The 18627-nt window shown below is 48.2% G+C and overlaps 1 pseudogene across 1 annotated transcript; it reads right to left on the bottom strand.

Moving 5' to 3' along the window:
- Positions 1 to 3808: 3808 nt before the first annotated feature.
- On the bottom strand, positions 3809 to 18331 carry LOC311615438 (leukocyte immunoglobulin-like receptor subfamily A member 6; annotated as a pseudogene). The gene is made up of 9 exons (XR_014797033.1): positions 18298 to 18331; positions 18143 to 18178; positions 17693 to 17951; positions 17255 to 17547; positions 16743 to 17037; positions 16207 to 16490; positions 6886 to 7172; positions 6427 to 6732; positions 3809 to 4618 (listed from the first exon to the last, which is right to left on the bottom strand). The product of XR_014797033.1 is annotated as a leukocyte immunoglobulin-like receptor subfamily A member 6 (transcript).
- Between the last annotated feature and the right edge of the window lie 296 nt (positions 18332 to 18627).

Raw genomic sequence — 18627 nt, 5'->3', positions numbered from 1 at the left:
CCCCTCCCCTACAGGATAGGGCACCATGGCTGTGCTGGCCCAGCTCTCCCTGACACAGTCATCAAGTGGGACCCCTTCATATGGAAAATGCTACAGATAGAGTGGTGGGGGCCATCCCTGAGGGTGTTGACTTCTGATGCTGCTGCTTTCCTGAATATATCAGGCTCCCAGATCTAACACTGGGAAGGTTTGGGCTTTAGCTGACCCAGAAGGCAAAGGTATCCTGAGCAAAGGGCAATTGTTCATTGCTCTGTGCCTTGTGCATGTACCCAGGATGCATTGCAGGTACTCTGAGGAGCTTGAACCTGGTTATTCCTTCACAAACACTTCCCTTGGTGGACAGCGAGACCTCTGCAATGGGCTCCCATGGGCTGTAAAGTCTGAAGACAAGGACAGGCATGGTGCCATTTTATATCGTTTTAAGCCTCATACATGGATTTCTCTCTGTGCTAAAAGGAAACCAGTGTCACTCACCTCGAAGCTGCCTGTGACTGCCCTTGGAAGCATTTGTGAGCTGAGTGGTGTTGGCCATGGGGCAAAGCTCATAGAGATGAGTCTGTAGGTGCCATGTGCTTGTGAAGGGCACATTGAAGAAAGCACATGTGCTCATGTCCTGGCCTCCAGCCTTGTGCCAACTGCTAAGAGGAAAGCGTGGGTTGGATCCCCCGCAGAAAAGCTAAAGAGGAAGGCATATTCCTGGACACTGATAAGGACATGGATGAGTTTGTGTGTGTTTTTTTTGTTTGTTTTTTGTTTTTAATATTTTATTGTTTTTTTACAGAGAGAAAGGGAGAGGGAGAGGGAGTTAGAAACATCAATGAGAGAGAAACATTGATCAGCTCCCTCCTGCACACCCCCTACTGGGAATGTGCCTGCAACCAAGGTACATGCCTTTGACTGGAATCAAACCTGGGACCTTTGAGTCCACAGGCTGATGCTCTCTATCCACTGAGCCAAACCGGTTAGAGCAAATTTGTGTCTTGATTGAAAGTTTGTGAGATTTTCCTGAAGACAAGTTTAGCTTCTATCTGATTAGCCTACCTTTGAGTGTTATGTGACCCTGTGGGAAGTTTTCAAAGGATATGTTTTCCTTGGCTTTTCACACAGTAAATCATATGTTAATAAAGGGCATTGATCTTCCTTTCATTTTTACTTCTGAGATGCTGCCACCACCAGACAGGGCTAGTTTACCAAAAAGCAACATAGGACCCAATCCTGCTCTCAGATTTCTCTGTTTTTAAGGAGCTAGATGCCCTTAATAATGACACCATTGACCTAAAGAGAGAAAAGAATAATGTGCAAGAGGAAGAAAGAGGTTAATCTGTTTCTAAAGAGGTTAAGAAGAAAGAGGTTAATCTGTTTCTAAAAGTTCTCATCCGAGGACATGCTTAGGAAGAAGGAGGGAGAGAGGGAGACAGAGAAACATGGATGTGAAAGAGAAGCATTGATCAGTTGCCTTCTGCATGAACCTTGACCAGGGATTGAATCCATAACCCAGGTTTGTGTCCTGACCTGGAATTGAACCAGCACTCTTTCGGTGCACAGGATAATGCTCAAACAACTGGGCCATTCCAGCTGGGAGAAAGATATACTCTTCAACAGAGAATGCTGTGGGCCAGAGTCTTCAGGATGAACTTCAAAGGGCAAATGCTAATCTGCTAAAACTATAGGCTCAGAAACAGCAAGGACAGGGTCTCCTTAATGGGCTGCATAAGAAGTAAGTCTAGCTGCATGAGCGACTCAGGGAAATCAGAAGAAAAGGCGCTGAGGAGGCCCAGGTGGTCACATCCCTGGAGTCGAAGGAACTAGTCAAGAGTCGCAGATCTGCACTTCTGAGGAAGAACTGGCCAAGCTGGGGAAGAGTGTAGTGGCCTATGACAAGGAAACAGCAGGATTGAGGCAGAGTGTGGAGTCAAGGAAGGGCCAGCTGGGACCTCTTCAGGGGCACCTGCATGGTTCATAATAGGAAATCAGTTGAATGCTAATGGATGAAAAGGAAAGGGATAGAAAGGAAAGAGCTGGAAAAGCACAGTAATCAATGAAATTGGTGCAGTGACTGATCATCAGAGAGACACAAAATAAAACAGAGGGAGGTCTCATCTCAACCATCAGAATGGCTACCTCCAACAAATCAACAAATGACATTTATTGGTGAGGATGTGGAGAAAAAGGAAACCTGGTTCACTGCTAGTGGGAATGCAGACTGGTGAAGCCATTGTGGAAATCAGTGTGGAGTTTCCTCAAATAATTAAAAATGGAACTGCCTTTATTCTACTGATTCCACACTCAGAAGATATCCTAAGAAGCCCTGAAACAGAAGTCAAAAAGAACATAGACACTCCTATGTTCATAGAAACCCAATTCACAATAGCCAAGATCTGGAAACAGCCCAAGGGTCCGTTAGTAGATGAGTGGGTAAAAAACCTGGTACATTTCCATCATGGAAGAGTATGCAGCTGTAGAAAAAAAGGGATTTCTTACCCTTTGAGATAACATTTAGGGACCTGGAGACTATTATATTAAGTGAAATAAGCCAGTTAGAGAAAGGGGAACTATGACATGATCCCACTTGTATGTGGATTCTAAGGAACAATATAAACTGAAACATAAAACAGAGACATGAAAGCATGGAACAGACTATGGAATCACTCAGAGAAGGAGGAGGTGGCTGGGTTGGTGAGGAGAAATTAACTGGGTGACTTATATGCACATATGCACAGCTCAGGGACACAGACATTACTGTGGGGAGCATTAGCTCATGAGAATGGTCTGGTGATGCAGTTGCCAATAAAAAGTTTGTCCTGAATTCAATAGTGATGAAGACCTATGTGTGGAGAGTGGCTACAGCGTTCGGATAGGTTCAAGTCTGGGACTAATGAGAGGGCATTATCCTCTCCTCGCAAAGGCATGTGCCAGTCCCAGCACAATTACAGCCAAAGGCTATAGTTGTAAGCTTGACCTTATTGTCTGAACCTGTGGGCCCACATGGCTGAGTGATATGGGCTGCAGGAGGTAAAACAAGTAAACACAGCTTGATCAGGTGCATGTAACTGAGTATATTCCAAACCCAAGGGACAACTATAAACATCTTGACTACGCCCTTACTTTGTCTCCTGGAATCTGGCTATAAAATAAAAACTTGGTTTGCAGGACTTGGTGCTGTTTCTCCATCAGAGAGAGCAGCATCCCACCTAGCCCCAACTTTATTCCCCTGTCTCTTTTCTCTATCATTTACGGCCCTCTCTTAGTTTCACCCATGGCCATGGTGGCTTGGCACACCCATCGTAACATCAAGGTCACTGGCAGATCCAGGTGCTGCTACAGATTAGGATTTTTTTAGTTTGATTTTTTTTTGGGGGGGGCGGATTGGGGGTCAGTGATCTTTCCAAGGCCTATCCTTTTAGGGAAATTGGTCTATGTAAAGGTGGACCTTTCAAAAGTTCATATCCACGTTCATAGGACAACTTTCTCAAGTAATCTTCTCCTAACCCTGTGGCCACATCTGCTGCAGAGCCTTTCATGCAGCTGGTATCAGCAATGACCCTTGGGTAGAAACACCGAGGCACAGTGATCCTATTGCTCCAGGTGGACAGTTATTGTTGCAGATAGTGATTGGCATACAAACCTGTTTACTGTATTAACAATGGTGGTAATTATTCATATTGAAAATGCATGTGTGACCTCCAAACTGATAGATGTAAGTGTATAAAACAAACAAATCTGAATCAATTTAAAATGGGTTTGGAAATTTTTTGAAAAGCAACTTAAAACAAACCTTATATATTATTAAATACAATGATGCAAACAATTCAAAATTACTTATTTATTATCAAAATATTGTGACTTCTGCTCAAGATAGTCGGAAAAGTAAAGGATGTACTCAAATCCTCCCATGATCACTGCAAAATCACAATAAACTACAGAACAATCAGCATTCAAAACCACCTGAAATCTAGATAAACAGAAGTTCTCAAGTAAGGATACAAAGAAGCAGCCACCTGGAGATGGTAGGAGGGGTGGAGATGTGCAATGGGCAGAACCACGTGGAACAGGTATCAGGGCTTTATTATTTTGTTTTACTTTATTCTTTTTGGTTTAAAAACAATCCCAGGGTTATGAAGATACCACAATTTCTTGGGATGGATGTGACCCAGCATGAAGGGATGTATAGATGTGAATCCAAACCAGCCATGTGAGATGGACCCTCATGTCAGAGGTATAGAATGGAAGGGCAGTGGAAGAGAGTCAAAGAGCACAGGGAGCAAGAGACAGAACCCCATGTGGATGGAAGAGGCATCTTCTACTGGGACATGGCCCAAGTTTTCCTGCACCCAAACCAAACCTACCAAGTCCTCTCGACTGGTCATTCTCAGCAGAAAGTTTCCCCAATTATGGTTCACATTGTCTTTCAGCACCTCCTGGGGTCATCAGATGGGCTCCAGGGCTGCCCCACTCTGAATGGTGCGTTGTTAGCTCTGTGTTCACATCCTGGCTGCATCATGGGTTCTTCTGGTGTCATTTCGAGCCTGAAATAGCAGCACCCCAAGGACTACCAGGACCAAACCAGCCACACCCATCCGGATGAGATTCTCCACTGTGTAGTCTTGGGGTTTGGAGGCTGGAAAATGTGGATACAAAGGTCACAAAGGTCAGGGAAGACCCAAATCTCCAGGGTTCTGGTGTCTACCATGATTCCCACCTCCCACTGACATCAGCGTCCCTGTGATGTCTGAACTCAGCACCTGCTCTTAGTCACCTTTATCAGAGTTAGCTGTGCCCAAGTACTGAGGGTGGTAGAAAAATGATCCCAATTCAGAAATAACTAAGAGCTGTGTGTTCTGTGTTCAGCCTGATACTCAAGACCCCTTGAGCTTATTCCCCTATAGCTGAGAGATTCCCACATGGAGCAGCTATCTGGACTTCATGTCCCATAGATTGGAATGATGGACCAAAATGAGCTACAGCTTCCCCTCCGAAAAATAGCTTAATTCACACCCAAAGTTATGTTGAGGCAAATCCACTTAGTAATTTATATTGACAGCACCCAGGCATCTCCTCTCTGGGTTCTGCATAGTCATCGTCACCTGGATTGTTCATCTATTTATTCTTTCATTAACTCCTTTATTTATTTATTAAATATATTTTTATTGACTTCAGAGAGGAAGGGATAGGGAGGAATAGATAGAACCATCAATGATGAGAGAGAATCATTGACTAGCTGCCTCCTGCACACCCCAAGCATGCAACCCGGATATGTACTTCTGGCCAAAATTGAACCTGGGCCTAACCCTTCATTCCATATCAGACGCTCTATCCACTGAGCCAAACCAACTAGGGTTTAACTCATTTATTCTACAATTATACAAATGAATACATACAGTGTAGATATGTTCTCCAAATGAGAAATGTGGGCATATTGATGCTAATGGTGTGAGTTTTTGCTTTATCTCAAAGTACAACAAAGGTCATAACCAAGTACGTCCACACGTCTGGCTAAAACTTTCAGTCACAGAGAAAACTCCCCTAATTTAATTATTGAGTGAGCACCCAAAAGTTGGAAATCTTGTCAATCTGTTACCCTATTTTGCTATAAAACTTGAGATATAAACAAAAATTATGGACTTCTCCTCATTACAGTGACCCATGCAAAAACTGTAAATGTCACCTTCAGAAAATGCACATGGATGATCCACAGTTGGGTTAATATCCAAATGGGTGACACCAAGAAGCCTTTGTAATGTGTGTCATGTGGTTAAAGGTCAGAGAAAAGATAATTATGGGGGGACGTGCATCTGTCAGGAAAGAGAGCATTCCTAGTAAACCCTAATGAAACAGGAGAATGGATAGGAACATAGTGGCCATAGGGCTTCCAATATAAAATGCAAAATTGTAAGTGGATTTTCCTTGACATAACTTTGGGTGTGAATTAAGCTGTTTTCCGGAGGGGAAGTAGTGGCCCATTTTGGTCCGTCTTTCCATCCTATGAGACCTGGAGTGAAAAAATTGGTATGTCATCGGGAATAAAGAGGTGGGATTTCCTTTGACTGTTGGGGATTATAATTTTATATCAGAGGATCATCTGAAAAACCCACAGGAAGAGAGTCTTTGGGAGGCTCACAGGTCATGATATAAGTGTGTCCAAACAAGAGCTTTCCTATGTGCTCTTACTACCATTTAGAAAACTTACGGGAATCACACCACTTACTCACAAATTACAAGATTAGGTGTGCAATTCTCTGAAGGGTTGTGCATTTACTCAACTTTACAAATAGTTGTCTTACATGTCCCTCCCTAAGCCTCCCGCCTGTGGGTCTCTCCCCAAAAGGCCAGTGTCTCTGACCCCTTTGAGCCTAGGGTCCCAATTAACACAAAGCACTGTCATTTTGGACCCAGGAAACAGTCGGAAACACCCGACCTGTCCCTCACCTGTGACCTCGATGTGCAGAGGGGCACTGGGCTGTGACCACACGTTGGGTTTGGAGCTGGGAGAACCATAGCATCTGTAGGTGCCTCCATGGGAGGGGCTCATGGGGCCCAGAGGAAAAATGGCTTGCCATGTCCCAGCATGCATCCTGGGTTCTGCTTCCATGTGTTGGGGCAGGTCAGCCCCTCCCTCCTTCAGCAGATGGAATGTGCCCCATGTGAACAGTGAGCTACAGGAGAGGGACATATTCCCTCCTGAGGCCACCACAGGGCTTGGCTGGGCTGAGAGGGAGGGTGCACCATAGAATCCTGAGGGAGGAGAAAGGGTCTGTGTTAAAGAGACCATCACTCTCATGCCCCAGTTGTGGACTATGAGTGGTGGGGTCCCCTGAGGCCACACTTTATAACCTCTGCCTGTGATCTGGAGCCCACACTGGGGAGGGGACCCATTGTCTCATTTACCTGTCACCACTAGGAGCAGAAGATTACTTGGCTCTGACAGTATGTCCCCAGTGGTGTTATATGCACAGTGGTACAGCCCTGCGTGAGGTGATGTCATGACTTCAATGAGGAAACCGGCTTTGTTGCTGGAGTCTTGTGGGATCCTCGTATCCAAGGGCTCTGAGCCCCTCTCTTTATACAGAATGTAGGCACTAGCCTGCAGAGACCCGGACACCAGATGGTCACAGGACTCCCCTCGGTGATGATGGGACCTGGGTCAGCCCAGATGGAGGGTTTGGGAATGACTCCTAGAAAGGAATCAGACCTGAAATTTCTGTGACGTTCTTCTTCCCACCTTCCCCAGTTTTCATGTCCAGGCCTCTCCAGCTTGTTCACCATTATTCCAAACCTCGTGTCTCCCAAGCTGCCCTGGGGGTTTGTCCTGAAGCAGGAGGACAGCGGGAAGTGTGGGTGGACTCACCTGCCTGTACCTGGTTGCATGGGCTCTGACGCAGCCCTGAAAGAGAGTCCCTGTGAGAACTGTCCCCAATCGTACACAGAAGCCCCAGGCCTGGTCTGGGCCCCTGAGCACTGGGGACAGACCTGGGGCTGAGCATGTCTCCTCCTTGAGGAGTCCAGTACCAACTTAATCTCCTGGGTCCTGGGGTCTCACAAGGTCAGGACCTGGGAGGGAAAGGTCCCCATCCCTCCTCCTTTCTCCACAAACTCACCAAGGCCCAGGAAGACAATGAAGGTCAAGGTTGTGGTGCTGTCTGCCATGGTCCCCAGTGGCATTGATGATGGATAAAGTCCACAGAGCCCAGCAGGACAAGCAGATGCAAGGATGTGACAGAACTCTGGTTCCACGTGACAAGTCCCTGTTTCCTCATCAGCCTCACTCTGCTCTCCCTGAAGGATGACTGAGGACTCAACAGGTCCAAGAACCTTCAGGACCAGATATAAGTCTCAGCAGACACCCCATACTCTGCCTCCACCTTCTTTCCAACCCCAATCCAGAGGGTGAACCTGGTCCTAGTACATGATGGTGCAGGGTGCAGGGCAGAGCAGAAGGAATCAGTAGCCCCTCCCTCTCACAGAGTCTGTGTGAACTTGGGAATGCCCTTGTCTTTCCTGAGACTCCACACATACACGTTTTCTCCCTTCCCTTCACCATTCTGTCAGCCCAGTGACGGCCACGGGCTGTGTCTGCCCCATCCCTCCTTTCCCTGGAGCTTACCGAGGCTGAGAAAGGCAGGAAGGTTCTGGGTCAGGGTGCTTCCTCACATGGTCCCCAGTGTGCAGAGAACATAAACTCCACAAAGCCTGGGTACAAAGGCAAAAATGAGGTGTGACAAGGTCCACTCCCCAATGATAAGTCACTGGTTCCTCATCAGTGACCTCACAGGAAGGGAAGTAGCACTTCCCTGAAGTGTGGGCCGTAGGGGACAGCAAGCTGTGAGACCTCTGAGATTAATCCGAGTCTCACCAGACATCACAGGTTCTGCCTCCACCTCATGCCAAATGCAAATCCAGAGGAAGACAGCTGTCCCAGGTGAGGAGGGTGGAGGAACAGGGCAGGAGAGAACCCCACCCAATTTCTGGCCCAATTCTGACTCTGCCTTTTCTAGACCTCTGGACACTTCCCTTTCTTGAACCTCTGTCAGTGAAATTCTCTTCCCTTTTCCCACTGGCTAGGCAATCAAGCAGTACTTACTGAGAAATAACCTTGGCCCGTCATTGCTCAGGCAATTTGTTAGTATTACGGAGTAATAACCCTGGGCCGTCATTGGTCAGGCAATTAGACAGTATTACAGGCCTTCGAGTAGCTGAAGATCAGGGATCCCTTCCCTGGACTCATGGGGCAGAGGTGAATGAAGCAGATGTTACAGATATTTAGGTGACAAAGAGTTCAGTTACAATCTCATATACCCATTGGGAGAATAAAGAAAATGAGATATGAGGTTTAATGACAGGTAGATGCCATGCAACCCACATTCTGGGTGTCCTTCTCAGGCATGGACTGACCCAAGGCATGAGCAAGGAGAAGCCCAGAGGTGGTGGTGCTGGTGGGTGATCCTCTTTGACCAAAAAATCTCGAGCTGTGGTCAGAAGTGAGAGCAGTCAGGCAAAGGTGAAGGCTAGTCATACAGGTCTAGTGAACCACGCAAATATTTGGGATTTTAGCTCCAAGTCAATGGGATAAACTTGAATTAACAGATTGTACAAAAATATTTCTGATTTAGAAAGGCCACCACTCTATGAAAATTTCATGCAGAACAGCTCTATTTATTATTAATGCTATTGATAATAAAATTCCAACTTTCACCTGGCCTCTGGATGGTCTATTGGTCAGTGTCTTAAGTTATTGATGTGGTTTTTGCGTATAACTCTTACACAAACCTTTAACACAAAGTCTATTTTCAGTTGAGTCAGATGAAACAGGATGGGTCTTGGTCCCACAGGTTGGAAAGGAGGTGGCTTTGTTCAGAGGGAGAAAGAGAAAGAGAGAGAGTGTGTTCCTCTTATGCATTCATTGCTTGATTCTTTTATGTGGCCTTACCAGAGATTGAACTTGCCACCTTGGGATATCAGGATGACGCTCCAACCAACTGAATCACCTGACTGCATAGAATTTTCCAACAGCTCCATTTCGGAGTGTGGTTTGGTGTGGAGGGGAGTGTGGGTAACTGGGTGAGTTGGGTTGTGGAGGGAGAGTCCTATTTGTGGGGGCTGGTGAGTTTAGCTCAACCTGACCATTCACAGCCTTGAATATCAGATGTACAACTTGGATCTCTTTTGAAGGTGGAAACTGGTGGAAGGTGTGAAGCAGACAGACTCAGACCAGATGGGGCTATAGGAAGGATCCTCAGGAGGTGGGGAGAAGAGATAAGAGGAAAAAAGTAGGGTCTAGGTTGGAGTACCGGGAAGGAGGCTGATTGGATGACACAGAAGAGACATCTTGAATCTGTGGTGGGTGGGGGGCACTGCTCAGAAGCGCTCAATGAGGAACATAGAGTGAGTTGATGGTCTCTTTGAAGTGCTCCATTGAGGAAGTGAAGGATGCTCCACTCTCCTTGGTGCCTGGAGGAGCCAGTGGGGCCGTCCCAGGGAGGACACCCCAGGGAAGAGGGAGGCCTGGGAGATGCCTAGGAGACTGATCTCCATTTCTCAGAGGAAAGCAGGGCCCCACTGGGACTGTAGACTTTCCCCACACACTTCCCTTCACTGACTTCCTGTTTCTGTAGGTCAGCACCATCTTTTTCTTCATGGCTCTTCTTTGAAACCTCTGAGTCATTGCTGCCTCCTCTGGGCCCCTTCTCCCCTGAGCAGAGCTCCTCCCTCACACTGATAATTCCATCTCCAGCACTGGGCAAGCACCCACATAGAAGGCAACCCAGATTTCAACATGGACACAGACAGACCCAGGGACCTGTGCCACAATTCATGTTATTGATCTCCCAACAAAGGACAATGATGTCAATGAAGAAAAAAAAACAGGTTTGAGGAAATAATCAGCTATTTCACAAATTTGCTGAAAGTCATACATTTACATGCATAAGGAACCCAGTTATATATCTTCATGTCCATGGCGACATTGGTCATGATCAAACTGTCAAGCTAGTAGAAATATATTGCATAGGTCCAGAGAAAAATGGCACATATCATACAGAAGAAAGATGATTGGAGTGATTACAGATTGCTAATCAGAAACCATTGTGGTTGGAATATTTTTTAAAAATTTCTTTATTGATTAAGGTATCACATATTTGTCCTCAACCCCCCATTCCAATCCCCCACCCCTCCCCACTCATGCCCCACCCCCTTATTGTCCTTGATCACTGGTTAGGCATATATGTATGCACATAAGTCCTTTGGCTGACCTCTCCTTTTTATCCCCACCCTCCCTTTGAGGTCCAATGGTCTGACCCATGGCTCCTTATCTCTGAGTCTGTTCTTGTTCATCAGTCTATGTTGTTCACCATTTCCCCTAGATGAGTGAAATAATTTTTAAAGTCCTGGGAGATGAGAAGAGCCAACCTGGAATTCCTCTGGATGTATTCTTCAGGAATGGAAGCAAAATATTCTCAGAGGAAGGAACACTGAGCAAATTTATTGCCAGCAGATGTGCTTAAAAGCGGTGATAAGTTATTCGGGCAGAAAAGAAATGATCCTAGAGGGATATTTGGAAATTCAAGAATAAACAGAGAACAAAACTATCTAAATAAATAGCTAAGTAAACGTCATAACATATTTTTCTCTTCTAATGTTTAAAAAAATATGCATGGTTGCTGAAAGCAAATAATAAGTCTGGTGGGGTGTGTGATGTATGTAGAAGTAATACATGTCACAACTATAGCATAAAGTGCTATATGGCTGTAAAGCTTTTGCATTTTACTTGAAGAAGTAAAATGTGAACTCTGTGTAGAATTTGTGAAATTGGGTATCTATATTGTAATACCACAGCCCCTTCAAAAAACAGCATGCACAGAGTTATAATTAGAATACCAGTAAATACATTAGAATGGAATACTAAAAAAAGAGAGCAAACAAACAAACAAAAAACTAAAAAAAACTAAAAAGAGGAACAGTAAGGGAAAAAACAGAAGATCAAATAACAGGGGTGACATGCAGAAACAACGAATAATATGGGACACCTAACAACAACATGCTGATAATCATATTAAATATAAATGCTGAAAGCAGTTAAATGGCAGATATTTTTTTAAATATTTTTTAAGGATAGAAATATGATATTTTTATTTTTTAATTTTTAAATTATATTTTTTATTGTTGGTAGTATTACAGATATATCCAATTTTCTCCTCCTCTATCCCCTCCTCCCAGCCCCTAACTACTCTCCCAGGTCTTCACTTTGCCTGTATCCATGGGCTATGCATATAAGTATATAAGTTCCTATATATATATATATATATATATATATATATATATATTGATTAAGGTATTACATATTTGTCCTCAACCCCCCATTCCAATCCCCCACCCCTCCCTACTCAAGCCCCCACCCCCCTATTGTCCTTGACCACTTGTTAGGCTCATATGTGTGCACGTAAGTCCTTTGTTTGATCTCTCCCTTTTATCCCCACCCTCCCTTTGAGGTCCAACAGTCTGACCCATGGCTCCTTATCTTTGGGTCTGTTCTTGTTCATCAGTCTATGTTGTTCACCATTTCTCCTAGATGAGTGAGATCATGTCCTACTGAAAATATACTTATAAAAATAAAAAATGAGACAAGCAATAATCATTATGCTGAAAGCATATGAATCAGTCTGTAGTGAGTTTCTTTCTGGGCCAACAGTTCTTTTGAGACCCAATTTCAAAGTCAAACAGTTCCTTATGTGTACATGTCAGCAATGATATTTCAGTTCTGGATTAATAGCAAGACACCCATGAAAAACACAGATGGTGTCAGAACAAGCTAGAGGAAAATCATTTGGGCAAAAAAATGAAAAAGGATCCCAAGTCAAATTTATAGAAAATATTCTTTTATTAACTTTTGGTTGAGAATATGTTTGTATATTTTCAGAAAACAACTCTGAGACCATGTGGATTCTGGCAATGGAGAGGAATTGACAGGACTACTCCAACCATGAAGATAGAAGAGAAGCAGTCCAGAGATGGAAGATGCAGAGCATGCCTTGCCATAATAGCAGTCAGAGAGAGAGAGAGAGAGAGAGAGAGAGAGAGAGAGAGAGAGAGAGAGAGAGAATCTGTTAGTTCCCACTCCCACCCTTGACTGGGGATTGAACTCACAATGTAGGTATGTGACCTGACTTGGAACTCAACCCACAACCTTTTGGTGCACCAGATGGCACTCCAACAAACTCAGCCACTGGGCCAGGGCAAGGTTCACTTTAATACATGGTGCCAATCAGTTCAAAGCAAAACGATGAAAGGATATACGATGCAAACATTAGCCAAGAGGAAGCAGAAGTGTCTGTGTTGGTTTCCTATTGCTGCTGTAAGAGATGACCAGAAATGTCATGGCTTTAAACAAGATAATTTCTTATCTCTGGGTTCTGGAGATAATTTCTTATCTCTGGGTTCTGGAGGTCACAAGGTCACAGTCAGTCTCACTGGGCTGCACGGGGTTGAGAAAGTGTCCCTGCTTCTTCTTGCTTCCAGAAGCTCTCTGTGGTTCTCTCTCTCTCTCTCTCTCTCTCTCTCTCTCTCTCTCTCTCTCTCTCTCTCTCTCTCTCTCTCTCTCTCAAAATCAATGAAAATGTATCTCCATGTGTGAGGATTAATAGAAAAAAAATAAAAAAATAAAGTTAACCTCTTGTCAACCAGAAATAGTTGGCTCTAACTTGCTGATTCAGCCGTAAAATCTCTGCCATTGCCCTGGCTGGTTTGGCTCATTGGTAGAGCATTGGCCTGAGGACTTAAGGGTCCTTGGTTTGATTCCAGTCAAGGGCACATACCTGGGTTTCTGGCTGGATCCGCAAGGGGAGGGGGGGCAGGGGGTGGGGGGCGTGGGGCGTGCAGGAGACCCTGTAGGAGGGGCCATGAGGTTACAGGTAAACCAGGAGTGAGTTACAGCCGGACGACCTGGGGGTCCAGAGGGAAGGTCAGTGTGGATGCTGCTGAGACCCAGATGAGGTGAGACAGGGAAGTGTCCACTGGATTAAACAGGTGGCCTGGACAGGAGCAAGGGGTCTCACCTGAGGGTCCAGCTCCACGCTCTCCCAAGGCTGGTCCTTCATAGCAGCATCTGCTGGGGCAGAACAGGGGGGTGTCTCCTAGCAGATCCCCAAAATCACAGGGCTGCAGGCCATGCCTGCTCCCCAATGGTCCACTAACCCAGGGTGAGGTGCAGAGCCAGGTCAGGTAGTGTACAATCTGATTCCTTCTCACTCTTGGCCCCACACCCTCCCATCTGATCCCTCCCCCATCATGTCCCAAAAACCCTGTAACACCCCCATCCAGAGCAGCTGTCTCTTCCTCTCAGAGGTGCTCTTCCTGGGTGTCCACAGCTGGGCTGGAGCTGGGGGTGGAGACAGGAGAGTTAGGGGCAGAGCTGGGCCATAGAATGTGGATGTTTGGGGACTTTGGGGCAGGAATTACCTGATCTGCTGGCCTCTGTCCTTGGGCTCTGGGTGTGTGGTCCCTGAAGGAGGTTGGACATGAGCCCCTCTCTGGGCTGGTCAAGAGGGACAGTGTCAGCCTTGGGAGGTTAGAAACAAACCCTCTCCCCTGGCCCAGCCCTGTGATTCCACTGAAAATGAGGGAACCTTACCTTAACATACGTACACTGTGTGCAAGTTTCCTATTTCATGGCATTGACAATAATGAAAGATTATCTTAGATACATATTCCTGTGCTGACATTGAGTGTTTTCTCTCTACATTTTCTGATTGAGCTTCTGGAGAAATCCTTTTCCCAACTCACCTTCTCCATCTATTTGATTTCCTGTGGCAGATGCTCTGAACCCCTCTCCATCCTGTGACCCAGGTCACCCCGTTTCCTACCCACCTGATGTCCTGCCTTTGGTCTGACATCAGGGTCGGAGGAGGAGGAAGAGGAGAAGGGAGAGCAGAAGAACAGAGCAACTGAGACTCTGATCAGAATGTTCATGTTCCATTCGGGACCTTGGACATGAGTGACATCATGAATGAGGCAGTGATGCCATTGAATGAGCACCTACTGTGTTTGAGGTGCATGCTGGGGTCTGTCACTCGTCTCCTCTCACCTCACATCAGTCATGCACCAGGGATTGCTTGACCCCACCACCCATTTCACTGAGGCTCAGAGAGGTTAACCAAGTGCCCCAGGCCACCCCGCTTGGACGGGGTGGGGCTGGAAGCCAGGACTGTGAGTTCCCTGTGCTGTCCTCATGCTGTCCCCCCTCCCCCTGCCAGGGGGACACCAGCTTTGTACTCCAGGCTCCTCTGCAGGCTCCTGCCCAAGTCTCACCTGGAGCTGAGGGTCCTTTCTCATTACTCGCCCCCAGCACAACATGGACAGGAGGGGCAGAGTGAGGGGTGGACTCTGAGTCTCTCTCAGTTCCATCTCCACCCTGCACACCCTGATGCTCTCTGGGGAAGGTCAGGCTAGGTTGGGGGCTCTGCCTTCCTGAGCTCTGTGAGGCCCTTATATCACCTCATCTCCCAGCAGCCTGTGAGCAGGATGGGATCAGGGATAAGCAGACAAGAACTCGACACTCAGAGGAGAGAAGGGACCGCCCAGCCCCACAGCAAGAGCAGCAGTGCCAGGAGCTGACCCAGGACTGATCCCGCCTCTGAGCTGAGCCTGAGCTGAGGGGGAAGACTGGGTGCTCGGACCATTGTCCTGCCTGTCCCTCCCTGTACAGCATCACTGTCACTGAGACAGAGGGGACAGGCCCCATAACATCACGTCCTGGGGGCTTCCCTGTGAGGCCCTCTTCCAGGAGGTCAGGACCAGGACCAACAGGAAATCTAAACTCTGGAGAAGGATTCTCTCCTTTTAAACCTGGAGACACTGAGGCTCAGACAGGGAATGTGTGTCCAAGTCACTGTCCCTTGAGGGATATAAACCCCTTCATAGCTCAGGCCCTGTTCCCCATGGAGGCACCCACAACCTCCCCACAGAGACCCTCATTTAAGCCTCTGTGGGCCCAACTCTGTGGGGCAGAGGGGTCCAATCCTCAAAGCCTCCTAAGGATCAGGATGGGTGAGGGTTTGATGCTGCCTTCTCCCCAGTTGAGTACAGCTCTCCCTCCTGAGACTGGGCCCCCACATCTCCCTCTGCCATGACCACCCTACCTGCCTCACTTCCCCCTCTTAGGCCTGATTCTGTGGTGGAGGAGGGGTGAATTCTCAGAGTCCCTGGAGGCCTGTAGTCCCTCTGAAATTCTCCTGGAATCCTTGCCACCCCCTGCATCCCTCCCCTGGGACACAAGTCTATCTTAGGTGTCAGGAGGGCATTTGGTCCTCTGAGAGATTCAGAACCGCCCTGGGGTGCTCTAGCTTCCTCTGAGCAGAGGGGACCCAGGGGTTTATCAGCTGTGGATATGGGGCTTGTGGGTAGGGTTCTGGGTCCCAGAGGTTCCTGAGAAGGAGGTCAGAAAAGGGTAAGAATCTGGGATGGACCCTGGAGTCCCCACCTCACTCAAACTCCTCCTGCATCTACACTGTGGCCACTCAAACCCTCTCACTGCCCACCTGGCACCTTCAGGATTCAGGTGAGGGGAAGAGATGCATGTGGGATTGGGGAGGGTCTCTGAAGTATAAATATCTTCTGGGTGACCATCCCTAGTGTATCTCCACTCCTTTCCAGCCCATGCTTGTTCTGGGGATGGGATTCTGAGCTGACAGCTCAGCAGACAGGCTCAGGGGCCCTCACCTGAGACCAGGAGCTCCAGGGGCTCACTGGGGTGTGACAGCAGGTAGGAGGAGGAGCTGCATGAGCTGTAGCACCTGTAGGTTCCCCCGTGTGCTGAGGTCACAGGACTCATGCAGAACTCTGCCTGGTACTGCCAAGCTTGGTGCTCTGATTGGCTGCCCCCTCTTTGGACAGAAGGAAAGTGTCCCTCTGGCTCTGTGACTGATACAGCATGGTCACATTCACTCCTGAGGCCACCCTGGGGACTGGCTGCACTGAGAGGGAGAGTGTGTCAGACAGCCATCCTAGAGAGATGGAGGGAGGGTGAGCGCTGCCTGCTCACCTTGTTCTGCCCTGAGAGTGATCAGGCCTCTCTCTGAGAACCCTCCTCTCTGTGTCTCTATTTCTTTGAGTCTCCCCCTATCACCTAACACCTCCTGCCTCTCTGTCTTTCTCCCTCCCTGGGGCCTGCACTCTCATTTTGGTCTCACCACCTGAGACCCCCAGCAGGGCTTGTGCAGAGTCTGGGTCCCTGACTGGACCCACTGGCTCTTCACCTGCCACCAAGATGTCGAGGGAGTTGCTTGGGGCTGACCACTCAGAGGACAGGTTTATCCACTGTAGCATCTGTACCGGCCCCCGTGAGACCTGCTCACAGTGCCCAGGGGGAAAGTGGGCCTGAGAGGGCTCAGTCTGGGGCTGCAGAACAAGGCTCTGGGAGAGGTCCTGTCCCCCTCCATGTGCAGAGCGAACTGTCATAGCCAACATCAGAGCGACACTGGAGGATCAGGCTCTGTCCAGAAGCCACGATGGAGCCCTGCTGGCTCAGGAGGGAGGGCTTCCCAGACTCACCTGGGGAGGCCAGATGTGAATTAAAGGAGTGGCTCCTCCCATAAACCCTTTTGTCTCTCCTGGTGCCAGGCCTCACTGTCTCTCTCTGTGTCTCTGGTCCAGGAGCCTCTGTTCCCCCCTGCCCCCCGCCATCTCTCACAAGGGCTCCCCTCCCAGCAAAGATGCCAACAATGAGTCTGGTGCCTCAATTCATGGATGAGACAATAATGAGACTTACCTGAGACCAGGAACTCACTAAGGTATGACCACACGTGGGATCTGTTCATGTAGCAGCCATAGCATCTGAACGTCCTCCTGTGGCTGGGGGTCATGGGGCCCACAGGGAAAGGGCCTGGGACTCTCCACTGAACTGTGGCTGTGAGTCCAAGGTCCAGGAGAGCCTGTGATCTCCTTCCTTAGTCAGAATGAACCTGTCAAATCCCTACCATGAGCCAAGCTGGAGAGTCACATTCCCTCCTGAAGTCACGACAGAGTTGGGCAGGGCTGAGAAGCTGGGTTTGCTGTAGGATCCTAGGAGAAGAGGAGATAGCATGTTAAATGAGCTCACACCTCCTTCAGGTTCCCCAGGGCTGAGCTGTGAGAGAGAGACAGCCTGAGAGCAGACCCCCTTCCTGAGGGCAGAGCCTGAGGCTGGGACCCCTGAGGGTCCCCTCACCTGTCACTACCAGCTCCAGGGGGTCACTGCGCTCTGACCAGTCAGCAGGGCTGTGGTAGAGACAGCCATACTTCCCTGCATCACGCTCTGTCATGCATATGATGGAGAACTTGGCCCTGTCCCCTGGCTCCAGTTGCTCCTGTTTTTTCAATGATCATGGGCTTCTCTCTTTCTCTAGATGGTACTCCTTAGCCCTTGGGGTGCCCTAACACCAGATGGTCACGGGGCTCAGCCCAGATAGTGGGTTTGGGGAGGGTCCCTGGAAGGAAACCAGTAGCTGGGTTCTAAGACATTCCCACCCTCAGTCCCCAGCTCTCAGCCAAGAACTTTCCCTGATGTTTCCCATTTGTCAGCCCAGAACTGCTCTTCTCTTCTCCATCCCAGGCTGCCTGTGGTGTGGTTCCTCTTCCAGAGTGAGGAGTGGGACCTGGGACACCTGGGGAGACTCACCTGCCTGCACTGGGGTCCTGAGGCCCACACTCAGCCCTGGAAGAGAGTCCCTGTGAGAGATTTGCTCTGAACCCTGATCAGCACCCTCCTCCCCATGAGCCCCCTGAGTCCTGGGGTCCTGACAGAGCAGGGCTGCCCCCCCCCCCCAATCTCACCGAGGCAGAGCAGGACCGTGAGGGTGGGGGTCATGGTGTCTCCTCTCTCTGCACCCTACTGTACTGATGGAGGAGGCCACAGACAGACACACAGGCTGTGGCCCTGGGAGGTGGGCCCTCCAGGTCACAGGGATCTCACCACAGCTGCCCCACTGAAAAAGGAACATTCCCTTCCCAGAGCCCGCATCTGGTTTCCATGGTGAAGCAAGAAATAGATCCTGTTTTGATTATTGTCACTTTGTAGTATAACATGAAGTCAGGGAATGTCATATCTCCAGTTTTGTTCTTTTCTCTCAGGATTGCTTTGGCTGCAGGGTCTTTTATGGTTCC

This window comes from Pipistrellus hanaki (genome assembly GCF_964339955.1).
Source record: "Pipistrellus hanaki genome assembly, chromosome: 2".
In the NCBI taxonomy this organism is placed as follows: Eukaryota; Metazoa; Chordata; class Mammalia; order Chiroptera; family Vespertilionidae; genus Pipistrellus; species Pipistrellus hanaki.
This window is presented reverse-complemented; position numbering and strand designations above follow the sequence as displayed.